We start from the raw sequence: 8,169 nt of genomic DNA, 5'->3' as shown, positions 1-8,169 counted from the left end.
TCAGGAACATGGACTTTAAGTAAGCACTAGTTTCAAGGAAAATATTCACGGGAACAAATCTGTCACTTTTCTCTCACAGATAAACCTAATCTTGATTTTAGAGGATAGTACTATCCATTTTCTGAAGTTCTTTTCCTAGACTATTAAGATTTCTGTTTTAACATTTAGAGCAATGTATAAGTCTATGTAAACATTTGCCTGTCATCAGTATGTGAGGGAAAAAAAAACCCACATTATTATCTAAAATCTTCAGTAAGAAGCTCCTTGTAGATGTTTTCAATTTTTCCTTTTTTTTTTTTTCTCCTGAAAAGCATCAACACTAACAGATGAGGGAGTCTCCTAGAGACAAACTTTCACATTTAATTTTTTTTTTTTTTAAATTTTGGAGACAGGGTAATTTTTTAATTTTTGGAGACAGGTAAAAGTCCTAGCTGTCCTGGAACTCGCTTTGTAGATCAGGCTGGCCTCAGACTCAGAGATCTGCCTGACTCTGCCTCCCAAGTGCTAGGTTTAAAGGCATATGGCACCACTGCCCTTGGTTTAGTATATATTTTTAAAGGTGAGGTTGAAGAGAGGCTGATGGGGTAAGCACTTATGGTTCCTTTAAAGGGATTAGTGGCAGTGTTCTGATCTGAAATTCAGGTCTTGTGATTTCTCTCCAAGAAATCCCCAAGATTTCTCACTTTGTGAAAGCCTATCTAATAGTGACTTTACTACCAAAGTCAGCCTTAATTGGATACAAGCAATCAAAACCAAAAAGATCTTTGCAAGGCCTACATGGGCACAGCCATTCCTACTAATAATATTAATCATGTAGAAATAAAGAAATGTACCTCGCTAAAGAACGAAAGCCATTCTTCAGTAATACATTCTAGGGTCATTTTTTTTTTTTTTCTTTTCAAATTTCTTTCAAAAATTTGAAGTTTCAACGACCATTCACTTAAAGCCTAGGTAATATGTTTAGGAACTGTTCAGAGATTCTACAAAGGAGGCAAAACTCCGTGTTTATCGATATATATTTATTTTAGGAATTCTCCACGTGGCCTAATTGAAAGGATGCTTCGAATATCGCAAGAGGTAAGTCAGACTTCAGCTGGTGGACACCCCTCTTGAAAAAAAGAATCTAATCCGTGGACGCAAACCTAGAGTGCGGTCCAGCTCTCTTAAAACCACTTTAACTTGGCACAACCTAATCAGAATCCTTGAGGCTGAGTATTCAGCTGAGATGCAAAGCTGCAAGAGCTTCCCCCCCCCCACAAAATATGTAAATGGTGGCATGGGGAGAAAGCCCAGAATCCCTCATCTCTAGACTCCCTCCTTACTGATTCTAGGGGAGTCGGAGAGCAGGATCCCTGCAACTGTCCTCCCAGAGACAAAGACCGGGTAGGCAACTAGTGTCCATCCTTTCAGCAGAGTGGGTGAGAAGACAGATGTTAGAACGGCTCAGGGGGTGGGGGGTAGGGGAGGAAGAGGGGAGGGGTAATCTGTTTTGTTGGCTTTACGTGGGGCTTCCCCAGATCCACCTAGCATCCCGGCGGCCTAGCCCTGCGCGCCGGGAGGACGCAGCGGGCAGCCGCAGTGGCCTCTGCGTCATGGGGTGGTGGGGAGGAGAGGCGGCTCCCAGCCTGCAGACCTGGCTCGATCCTTGGCGCCAGGTCCCCGCCCGCAACCACCTCCTCTCCCCCGCAGCCTGTCGGGGGCCCGCAGCACAGGCGGGCTGGGCACGTGGGAGCCTCCGTCACACCCTCACTCATACACACACACACACACACACACACACACAGACACACACACACAGACACAGACACACACATACACACACACGCACACACACACGCTCACACACATACACGCTCGCTCGCGCGCGCACACACACATATACACACACACACACACGCACATACACCAAAACACACTCACGCACACAAGCACAGGAGCCCCGGGAACCGCGCACCAGCATCCGGTGCCATTTCTCTGGCAGACACAGGCGCTCACGAGTCTCTTGGTGCCAGGCTGCAGGACAGCGACTCCCCGAAATCAAGCCTGCCCTTGGACAGCTTTTTCTGCTCTCCAGACAGCTCCTCTGAGGCCTCTGCCACCATCACCTGGATCCGACCCTTTCTCGACCTAGGAAGGTGGAAACAGTAAGAGGTGCTGGGTCAAGAAGCACCAGAGGTAATGTCACGCTCCGGTGCTGGGGTACCGCGGTGGGTAGGGTGGGGCTCTCTATCAGCTACCCTGGAGTCAGGCGCCAGGAAGGACAGCGGGATGCACGGATGGAGCTCCAGAAAGACTCAGACAGGATCCTGGGATGGGAGGAGGAAGGGCAACGGGAAAACGTGGAAGGGTGAAGCTGGTTTCTGAGGATACCCTCTGGCTCTGCGTCCTGCACTTGTGAGAACTGGGGTTCGGGTGGTGCGGGTCCGAGGCAGTACTTGTGGGGAGAAGCACGTGGGTCAAAACGTGCCTCCATCCTTCATAACCTAGGTGGAAACTGCCTAGAGCATCCGAGGAGACCGGCTCCCTTCCAAATCAAGTTGGAGGTTGCAGGGCAGGGTTTGACACCAGCGGAGGTCCGAGAGGAAAGTTGGTGCCAGGGCAGAGATGCACTCCTAAAGTAAATGGGAATCCCATCCTCATAAGGGTGGGAGGTGAGGCAGGAGAGACGCTTGCCTCCTTTCCTGAGGGTTTGTGGATCCTTTGCCACAGCAGCACAGTCTATCAGGGCAGTGTATTCGTGACCCGGATTCGATTCTCTCTCGCTTGAGGCATCCTGTGACGGGCTGTCCGAAAACCGGTCTTTAGGCATACACTCAGCACGTGGCTGCTGAAGAAAAGCACAGCTTTGGGCGTCTCTGCGCATCCGGGAATTGGACAGGGTGGCAGAAAGGGTTGCGGAAAGGATGGTGGCACTGGGATCTTAAGGAACAGCCGGCTGGAGGGGATTGCCCTTACGCCTTCTACGTAGTTCATCCATCCACTCGACTCGTCTGTGTGTGACAGCGCAGAAAGATTTGAATATAGGAATGTTGTACACTGGAGCGAAAGCCATACATTCCTAACTTATGCACCAGCCTTAAGCAAAGGAATGAATCCGGATCCCATAGGGGTACTTGGTGGGGGTAGCGGTGTGTGTTGGGGGGTGGGGGTGGCAAGAGAGACCGGCTCGCTTTCAAAGGCTCCATGGGAGGATTTTTTTTCTTCCAGTGAGCTGAGAAATGGCATTGAATGTGCTTGTTAACACAGCAAATCTGGCTTCTCTCTTTCCCTTTCATCCTCCACCCTAGTGGAGAGAGGTTGGAGTAAGACTGGGCGGGGCCTAGAGGCCAGCGTGGTGACGTAGTAAGTGTTTGGGTGCTTATGCAAATAAGACTGCAGCCATTGCCTCTGGTCCACCCTCCCAGTCTCTGCAGGTCTTAAAGGTATACCCATTCCTAGGTCTGAGTTCTTCCTTGCAGACCTGAGAATGATTGGGGGTTAGGGGTGGGGGGAGATGAAGGCTTTGCTTTGGGTGCCCCATTTAGGCTTCTCTTAGTCTTTTCTGTAAAGGGTATTTTATGACTGCCAGTGCTTGGTTGCCTTTCTGGAAAGCCAAAATCAGAGCAGTTACATCCAAGCTTCAAAGCCTGAATGTCTCATTTCTAAATTACGTCTTATTAAATAAGACCTAATTGCATCTTTCTCAACTTTCTTAGCCTGAAGTTCTTTGGGCACTTTATAAAATACTGATGGAACGAGATTTCTTGTTTGTTCATAAACAGTATGTATATTCCTCTCACATTAACTCGGATGAGGTTGTATTATCCTACCAAATTTAAAATTAAATTAACTGACCATTTTTCTCCAAGTGAGCCCTAAGTGCATTCCTTGTGTGTTGCTAGGAGATAAGAATTAACAATATTTGAAAGGAAGTTAGTGTCTCCATGTTTATTACTTAAAAATATATTACTGCACATTTCTAGTTAAAGAATCATGGTAAAATTCCAATACATATTTTTTGGAAAAGTGTTTTGTCATCTAATTAACAATAAATATGGAGTTTTAAAAGTAGGTGATCTAGCTTTTTGGAGGTAAGCAGGATATCTTTCTATAAATTATTGAAATATCTAAAAATAAGTCAATGAGCCTTATGATTACAATCATACACTTACCCAGTGTTATCATGTGCATGTTAAAAATGTTTCTCTGTCTTAAAAATGTACAAAATAGGAGATGCTTTAATGTTTCTTTAAACTCTGGAGTTATATGCAGTCAGTTTAAAAACATTACTCTTTTAGAATGGCAAAACTGAAAGAGACCCCAGTGGTTATTACAAACTTCAGGTTTTTTTCTTTTGCTTCTTCTTTTATCACTCAACTTTTTTGCTGAAGATTATGTTAATTCTTTACCACTACATATGCATGATCGGATATAATAATATATTAATATGCAGACTTGACTTTGAAGTGATTTCTGAGCAGATGGCATTATTAACAAAAATCCATAGGCATAGTGCGATTCGTGGAAGACATCCAGTTTTCTATAGCCAGAATCTTTCGATTCAGTCTTGGTTTATTAACAACATTACTCTTTTGCTGGTATTTAGTAATTCTGCATAAACTTCTTATGCTAAAATGTCAGCTGTGATCAGTCATTATCATTTTCTCTGAGAATTACAAACCCTAAAGATAGGGATGCAGAATAGTTAGAATAAATAAACATTATTACTAGATAACAGGAAAGAGAGAAATGTTTCAGCCTTGATGGCCAGGTTACTTCATTTCTTTTGAGATTAATCCTCAGCAATGTCCTCTGAGCGTGACTGAATGTAATCTCTGAGTAGAATGCTCATCATGGAAGCTTTCTCATGCATCAGACTGGAAAAGATCACAAAGATGACTCAGTGAATGGAAGAAGGCACAATCGCTCTCAGATGGTGTGTGTGGTTATGGAAATTGAGAGAGCTTTATAAAGAACAACTGGTAATTCTTATCAGAATTGCAACAGTACTTTTGATCCATAAGTTTCACCACCAGGAATTTATTCTGTAGATTCATAAATGCAAGATATGCAAGACAATTATTGGGATTCTCTACTAAGATACAACGTATGCATATAGAGTATAAACACCAGGAATATTGTAAGGCTATTAAAATAAGTCTAGTATGTTAAGAACAAAAGTGTTGATTTTTAACATCAAAAGCAAAAGAAATGCAGAATTGGAATTAAAAGTTGTATGAAAAGAAATAGGTTAGGGAAGAAAACATTGTAAAAGTGCAAGGATCAAATAAGAGCCCATGATAGAGTAGTATTCAGGGCATCCATATAATCAAGTTAAGGAAGTATAAAAGTCAAAGAGTATTTAGGCATTTTACTGTTGTTTTCAAATTTGTAAGGAATTTACTCTTTCAATAATTTTTCATTATTTGTTTTATTTTTTGAAATAATAATTACATTTCCCCCTTCCTTTACTTCCTCCAAACCCTCCCATACAGACTGCTTTGCTGTCTTTCACATTCATGGCCTTATTTTTTTTCCATTGAGTGTTGTCATATACATCCATATCAGTCGACACAATGTTACTTGCATGTATGTTTTCAAGGTTCACCATTTGGTATTGGTAACCAACTGATGAGATCTCCCTGGGTAAGACTATTTCTTTTGTTCCATTCTCAGCATTTCTCATTGCTTGTAGTTTTTGTTTTTTTTTTCTTTTTTCTTTTTTTTTTTTTTTTCTGTAGGAGTCAGGCTTCCCTGCCTCCTCTTTGCAAAAAAGAACATTAATTAAAACCACAATAAATAAAAATTCAAAGCTGTGGTGCCCAGTCCTAGTGGATAAATCTATACTTTCCTACGTAGGACTCAGAGAACTTTGAGGAAGAAGGGGCAAAAAAAATTTGAAAGAGCCAGATGATAGGTAGTTTGCTGTGAGCCTGTGTCTCCTAGTAATGTCAGAAGCTGCAGCCATAAAATCTAACCTACATGGCTGCCTAAATGTGAGCTAAACAAGGACACAACAAAACATATGGTAAAGGTTGGGGAACAGCCCATAAGGCTAAATATTTTTTACAATAAAATTGTATGAGAGAAAACTTAAGATGTAATTTGTTAGCCATCTCCTTCATGGTTTCATTTAGAGTAGATTTAGTTAAATTGCTAAATTTAGCTGGGTATATAGAGACATAAAAACAAACAAACAAACAAACAGCACTTTTTAAAAAAATCAGTGAATGCATGAAAGATTTTAACTTTAGTTATGAGATATTTACAAAATCACGTGTAGTTGTTAAGCAATGAGAGCACTTGTTTATGAGTTTAAAAAAAAAAAAACAACTTTCTTGCTACTGTTAATGTCTTTTACAGACTATCCTATAAAATCGTTCTCAAAACATTGACTTTGCTTTAATCACAGTACAGAACCATCCCAGCATGCAGAAAATACCTGGGCCTCCTGTTCATGACCAAAGCCATTTCATTCCATTTCATTCCATTTCAAGAATGTTAGGAAATAGAACCATGCAGTAAACAGGTAGCCTTTTCACATGCCTAGTCATCTTCATTCTCACTCAGTTTTTTGTTGTTGTTGTTGTTTGTTTTTTAATGTGTTTCAGTAGGTTGCTCCATGGCATGGTTGTATCAGAGTTTAAGCATTCACCCACAGGATGGCATCTGGGTTATTTCCAATCTTGATCTATTGTGAGGGAAGTTGCTAGGGAGATTACTGCACAAGTTTTTACAAAATATACCTTTGCATTTATCTGGGACATGTGTTTAGGGATGTAATTGCTAAGTAATATAGTAATCCTGTACTCAATGTTAAAGCAGTTTCCATAAGAGAAACTCCTTAACTGTTTTCTGGAGTAGGGGCCATAGTTTACATTCTCCTCAAAGATAAATGAGTGGTCCACTTTTGATTCATCCTCAGGAGATGTTAGACATTCTGAGGGGTATGTAGTGTCATTTCATTGTGGCTTTGTTTCCCTAATTAATATTAATATTAATCTTATTGTGGTGGTATTGTGTTCCCCAAAATATTGTATACCCTAATAAACTTATCTGGGGTCAGAGACAGAACAGCCACTAGATACAAAGACTAGAAAATGGTGGCACTTACACCTTTAATCCTAGCACTCCAGAGGTAGAAATCCCTCTGGATTTCGGTGAGTTCAAGGCCACATTGGAATCGGCCAGGCATGGTGACACATGCCTTTAATCCCAGGGAGTGGTGGTAGAAAGCAAAAGGGTATATAAGGCATGAGGATCAGAAACTAGAAGCATTTGGCTGGTTAAGCTTTTAGGTTTTGAGCAGCACAGTTCAGTTGAGAACCATTTGGATATGAGGACACAGAGGCTTCCAGTCTGAGGAAACAAGATCAGCTGTGAAGTTGGCCAGGTGAGGTTAACTGTGGCTTGTTCTGTCTCTCTGATCTTCCAGTGTTCACCCCAATACTTGGCCTCAGGTTTAATTTTATTAATAAGAATTTTTAAGATTCATGCTACATCTTATCTCAAGTGTTTGTCATCCACATAACATTCAGTAGACTGTTCCACTAGGTTCTTCCCTCAATTTGTACTTTATAGTTTTATTTATTTATTTACTTATTCATTCTGTGTGTGTGTGTGTGTGTGTGTGTGTGTGTGTGTGTGTAGGGGCAGAACAGGTATTCTTTGTGTAACAGTCCTGACTATCCTGAAACTTGCTTTGTAGAACAGGTTAGCCTCGAACTCACAGAGATCCACCTGCCTCTGCCTCCCAAGTGCTGGGATTAAAGGCATGCGCCACCACCTCCTTGCTTGTACTTTGTATTTTTAATGGATGAGTTCAAGGACCATTTATATACCCATAGTGTGAGACTTTTGCTCATTGTGTGATCTTCAAACATTTTCTCCAGTAGGGACCAAATTCAAGGCCTTCTTTTTGTTAGGCAAGTGCTTTACCCCTTAGTTAAACAATCAACACCTTTTCTTAGTATTCAGCTTGTTTCTCTCCTTTCTTTTCTTAATTAAATTGAGAAATGAAATAATATAAATACATTATTTTCCCCTTCCGTCTTACTCTCAACCCTCCCATGTTTCCTCTTCACCTCCTCCTAAATTGATGGCCTTCTTTTAATTATTATTGTTATATGTATATGCATAAATATATAAATACAGTCCTTTGAGTTCATTTATTGTGTCTTGTGTGTATAT

The 8,169-nt window shown here is 41.4% G+C and overlaps 1 protein-coding gene across 2 annotated transcripts in view; it reads left to right on the top strand.

Annotated features, from left to right (window-relative positions):
* The first annotated feature begins 1,291 nt into the window (after nt 1–1,291).
* The window catches only part of Slc6a15 (solute carrier family 6 member 15), a 53,006-nt gene continuing 46,128 nt past the window's right edge, over nt 1,292–8,169 (top strand). Inside the window, exons 1-2 of one of the 2 annotated variants that reach the window (XM_037196786.1) lie at nt 1,292–1,383; nt 2,013–2,175. The gene's annotated coding sequence lies outside the window, so the exon portion shown is untranslated. Of the gene's footprint in view, nt 1,384–1,805; nt 2,176–8,169 lie in introns of those variants that run through there. The other variant, XM_028883518.1, reaches the window with a different exon arrangement.

This window comes from Peromyscus leucopus, chromosome 18 (genome assembly GCF_004664715.2).
Source record: "Peromyscus leucopus breed LL Stock chromosome 18, UCI_PerLeu_2.1, whole genome shotgun sequence".
In the NCBI taxonomy this organism is placed as follows: domain Eukaryota; kingdom Metazoa; phylum Chordata; class Mammalia; order Rodentia; family Cricetidae; genus Peromyscus; species Peromyscus leucopus.
The sequence above is the reverse complement of the archived record's forward strand: the minus strand, read 5'-3'. Positions and strand labels throughout refer to the sequence as shown.